Source organism: Pituophis catenifer, unplaced genomic scaffold (assembly GCF_029215685.1).
Source record: "Pituophis catenifer annectens isolate HBS135680 unplaced genomic scaffold, rPitCat1.0.hap2 SCAF_1, whole genome shotgun sequence".
NCBI classification, from domain to species: Eukaryota; Metazoa; Chordata; class Lepidosauria; order Squamata; family Colubridae; genus Pituophis; species Pituophis catenifer.
In genome coordinates, this window is record NW_027256881.1 from 38,932,165 (window position 1) to 38,938,087 (window position 5,923).

A 5,923-nucleotide genomic window follows, 5' to 3' on the forward strand; every position below is an offset into this window, starting at 1 on the left:
ACTCTGGTGGGGCTATCCAAATCTGCTCTTCGGATTCCCTCAACCCTATAGAAGAAATTGTAAGGAGTGGGCAAGAGACATTTGGGAATTTGCACGGAAGGGAGGACCAGTAGATAAAAGCAAAAGAAAATATCTCCCCAAATAGGATGGTGACACTGAAAAAGAATAATCTTTAAAATTACTTAAATGATTTTTGAAATAGTAAATACATATGGCACCAAACTACAATTCTTTGAATGCCTATGTAGAATAGTCTCTTTCTTCAAAAATAAGCATCCATAAGAGTGAACTGTTATTCATAGGCTGGCATCAGATTTGTTTCCATTAATTACCTACTGGTTTTGCTTTGTTTAACAATTTATGTGGGGTCCTCCAACTGATGTCTGCAGATGGAATAGACTTGGAAAGAAAATGGCCATGGATTAATAGTAATAGCACTTAGACTTATATACTGCCTCACAGTGCTTTTACAGAACTCTCTAAGTGGTTTAGAGAGTCACCATATTGCTCCTAACAATCTGGGTCCTCATAATAATAGACTAAAATTAAATATAGTTTTAATTAATTTTGGTAACTAAGTAATTTTGTCAGCATTCCTTCTTAATTGTGATTAAGCCTTCAACAAATATAGTAGGCAGAAATTCTATTGGTGTAGTTTTCCAGGCTAGAAGACAAAGAATTCTAATCCTGCCTTAGGCACAAAGCTGCCTGCCTGACCTTGGGCTGGTCACGCTCTCCCAGTCCCAGGAAGCAAGCAATAGCAAACCACTCCCCAAATCTTGGCAAAAAAACTGCAGAGATAAGTCCAGGCAGCTGCCAGGAGTCAAGGCACACACATATGCGCACACAGTGCACACCAAAGTTCTCCCCTATTGTAGATCACCGACTGGATTTCTAATTTTTTTCAAGTACATGCATATCCTGTCTTTCATCTAGGAACTTAAGGTAGCATGTGCATCATCCCTTTCTCCCTGTCAGAACTAAGAGTGTATCGCTGGCCTCAGCATTTGTGGTTCAGGGCAGATTTGAATCAAGGTCTACCTGATCTTACTGCAAAAAATTAACCACTGCACTACAGTGTTACTGAGATGAAGGTATAGTTCCTTTTTGATGAAACAAATGGTAAATATTTAAAATAATAATCTCTCCTCCTGTCACATTTGAATGTGACAAACAACAAATCCTTTCTTCCTTTGGATTTTCTCCTGTGTGTGTGTGTGTGTGTGTGTGTGTGTGTGTGTGTTGAATTATTTTAACTAACTAGAGACGATATTAGGCTCAGTTCTACCACAACTACTCTAGCTTTATTCTTAGAGTATAAGGTAAAAGAGAACCATTGTATGTGCCTGACATGCAATATGCTGTAAAGTTAAGAATATTAAATGAATATAAATATGAATGTAGTCATTCAAAGGTTAGGTTTTCTATTGGTGATGGAGACATAATGAAACTTTACTGTAACCATAAGATATTGATTTATTTGTAGGAAAGGTGGTTAGTTTACAACAGCTGTGCCAACAAGAGTAAAATATATTGTGACTACAATTTTAGAGGATGGCATACAGATAATTACTAACACGTTCATGCTGTTTCTGCCTCCACACCAAATTAACTCTGGGATCAGGCCTCCACATTGTTTGAAAAACTTCAGAACTGAACACTCTCTAGTTACATCACATTAATTTTTTTTGTTTATCTTCTGAAACTTATAGTGTGGTTGTATATATTTGTGTCTGATGGAATATACTGTATGACTGTAAGCAATGCATGTATTGCTGATATTTGTACTCAAACCTCTCTTAAATGAATTAAAAATATAAAATCTGACTTTATTTGTGGACCATATATGGATGCATGCCTCAATTAATAAAAATGCTTTAAAATATATTACAAACATGGGTACATACATTTAAATGACATACCGGTAATTGCCTTTTAAGTGCATTCTCTAATCCTCCTAAAATTACCGTAGCTTTGTTTTATTATTGTATTACCTTTTTAAATAGATGTGGCAATACCACAAACTGCATAGTAAAAATGTGATATTTAATTTACCTTCCTCTGATCCTGCAGAATCTGTATTAGGTTGACAACTGATATTCTCAAACTAAACAGTCACTTGCTTAATAACAGATTCTGCTTGGCTTTCACATAAAGTCTGAACACTAATATAATTTAAATTGACTCCTTCCATCCTTCCTCTTGGCTATACTTCATCCATATATTACTGTACTTACCCTATTCTTAACTGAAATGCAGTATATTTTTCTGCCTTTTCATTACATACGAATCTATGAAACAAAATTTTATAGAATGATTTTATTTTGCCTTTAGTTTTATAATTCATAGGGATTTTTTGCTTATTTATGTGGCAAGTTTAAAAAATTACTCTAGTATTCAACAAAATAGCCATTAGATAATACTAGGGACTTTATTTATTTATGAATAACAAATAATCATAGAATCAGGCTGCTTTATAAATATTTATATGAGATTTATAAGGCCACCCAACTCCATGGCAACCCTGGGTGGTTTACAACAATAAAAACATACAAAACCTATATAACAAAGGAGAAAAATGCCTGTCTATAAAAGAAAAGCAACCATCTCAACATACATAATCCAGTAGGAGACTTATTACCCATTCTATCCCCAAGATATGGGAAGGGGGAAGCTCAGCCATATTTTAAATACTTTTTAAATGATTCTATTATTAAAGGCTAGAAAAAAAAATCTGAAAAGCCTGATATTCTCATTCCCTCTTATTTCAAAAAGAATCAATTTGCACAATCTTGCATTTCTGTCTCTTTTCTTCCTCCATTTCAGAGCTCCGCTAGTGTTTAGATAAAGGCTTTTTCATGGCTATCTCTATACTGCTTTACACCTACTCTGAAGTGACAGATTACAGATATAGGGCTTTATGTAGATGTAAAACAAGAGGGGCAAGAGCAGAAGCCCACACAGGGACATTGCCACCATTGACTGGAAAAGCTGAGAGAAAGAAGAAACACTGGAGAGTGCCCCCACCCTCAAGTCTACTTCTTGGTGATTAAGAAAGATAGTACACCACTGAGAGATCAAGAAAAACCAGGATGGTTGTATTACTTTCATTCTGGAACCCTCAGAAATCATGAACAAGCACAAACCATGCTCCATAATATGCCTCAATTTGAGACCTAACTAAGAATTACTAGGAATCAGACATAATTTATTATATATTTAATGAAGTATTATTATTAATTGAAAGGAGTCTAGAGAATGCTAGAATCATAAGTTTGGAAAACTCATGAAAACAGTCGAGAACTGTTGAATTTTCAAAGATTTATTGAGGAAGAAGTGTACTATATAGACTCCTTCAAGACATCCCCTCCCTAAGGGGGTTGACACAATGCATTAATTTAGCTACACATCATTTCCAATGCAGCCTTCACCCACTACGAGGGCCATGAACCCCGTAAACAGATGGCTGGATTCAGAGTGCCAGGTTCTTATACTCTGTTTTATAGCTTTTAACATGTAAATCACAGCACTAGATAAATTATAGCTTTGTATCTGGACTGTTTGGTGTTCTCTGTTACTTTGTGAATTTTGTGTTTGTATTTTTTCTTTCCTACATTTATACCCATTGTACTGTTCCCTTTCAAGATAAGAAACATTATTTAGAGCACAGAAAAGGAGTAAGACAAAAAAAAATTGAACATGAGGCAAAAAGAGAAAAAGAAAATATAACTACAACCATCACTATCCAATGCCTTTCCATCGTGACAGCTCTACTAGTTTTCTTTGCCATATCCCATTTAATTATTTTATTCTATATCTGACTACAAGGTGTTCTATGACTTTTGGAATATATGTTTTTCCCACTATATTTGTTTTTCTTAGTAAAATATTGAACCAGTTTTTATTTTGCCCTGAAGACAAACTCTCTGTAGTGGTAAAAGCCCCCTTTTTGTGCTACCTAGAAACTCTTCAGCTATGCTATTAAAACAGAAGCACCATTTTCTGCTACTCAAACCAGGAAACACAGAGAAGCAGTCAGGTTGGCCTAAAATATGCATCTGTTAAAAAAACAGAAGAAAACCTCTTCCCCGTCCCATTATGATATCATGCCATCACAAATTAGAATAGAATAGAATTTTTTATTGGCCAAGTGTGATTGTACACACAAGGAATGTCTTGGTGCATACGCTCTCAGTGTACATAAAAGAAAAAAGAAAGCACCCCAACGATGCCCTTGAAGTGATGTCCCGGTGCCTGGAGGCTGTGCGGATCTGGATGGGAAGGAACAGGCTCAGGCTCAACCCGTCCAAGACTGACTGGCTGTGGTTTCCGACGTCCCGATATAGTCAGTTGACGCCATCGCTGACTATCGGGGGCGAATCGCTGGCGCCCACGGAGAGGGCTCGCAACTTGGGCGTCCTCCTGGATTCACAGCTGTCTTTAGAAGAGCCGTGACCAGGAGGATTTTCCATCAGGTTCGCCTGATTCACCAGTTGCGTCCCTTTCTGGATTGGGACTCCTTAAACACGGTCACTCATGCCCTCGTCACTTCCTGCCTGGATTACTGTAATGCTCTCCACATGGGGCTCCCCTTGAGGAGCACCCGGAGGCTCCAACTGGCACAGAGTGCAGCCGCGCGGGTGGTTATGGGAGCAACGTGGCGCTCCCACTTAACACCTCTCCTGTGCGAGCTGCACTGGCTCCCGGTGGTTTTCTGGGTGCGCGTCAAGGTTTTGGTTACCACCTTTAGAACATTCCATGGCTTAGGGCCTGGTTATTTACGGGACCGCCTGCTGCCGCAAACAGCCTCCCACCGGCCGGTACGCTCTCACAGAGAGGGACTCCTCCAGGTTCCGTTGGCCAAACAATGTCGGCTGGCGGCCCCCAGGGGGAGCCTTCTCTGTGGGGGCACCTACTATCTGGAATGAGCTCCCCCCGGGGATACGGAGGATCCCGGATCTATGCACCTTCCTCCACGCTCTTAAGACCTTTTTATTTCACCAGGCTGGTCTGGCCTAACCTTTCCCATTCTTTTTTTTAATGTAAATTTTAATTTGTTCTTAACCTGGGGTTTTAAATTTGTCTTGGGCTAAATTGATTTAATTCGATTTTACTTCTGCTCTTAATTTTTGTATTCTATGTGTTTTATCCTGTGCCTGTTCATCGCCCTGTCCAGGGCCGGATTTTCCTATTGGCTAACTAGGCTTCAGCCTAGGGCCTCAAGATCAAGAGGGGCCTACATTCAAATTGTTAGCAAAATTAAAATTACACTTTCATTATAGGTGAAAGGGCCTCATAAGTGGAATAGCCTAGGGCCTCTTTTCATCTAAATCCGGCCCTGGCCCTGTCCTTCGGGAGTAGGGCGGTATACAAATTAACTAAAATGAAAAAATGAAATAAAATGAAAATATTAAACCTCCATTTGTCAGAAAAGTGTCCTTCGTTATATTACTAATTCACGTCGTAATTTAACATACTACTGTATACGGGAGTCCCCTCCAACTTTATTATTCGAAAAGTTGTGCCAATGCAAATTAAGTATGAAGATTTGACTGCTGATTTTCCCACCACCGTGCTAAATTGTATTTTCTGCACCATAGAAGCTGATTTTCTAAAAATTGTAATATCCCCATAGTTTTTTTTCCACTTTGCATTACTAAAAGTAAAGAATTCGGCTGGCACCAAATCCAATTCTGTGGCAGCAAAGACGGAGCTCTCAGCAATTATTCCCCGTTTTACGGAGAAAGAAAGAGTAAGCGCATGGCATCCTGGGAGCAGAAGGCTCTTCTCGCTTGCTTGGATCCAACTAACTACAAGTCCCAGCAAGCTTTGGGAGAAAAGAGGAAAGGAAGGTAAAGACGCCTATGTCCGTCTGTGTTCCGGTAAGAGGAACGCTCACATGGTTGTTCACACGTGAGAAAGC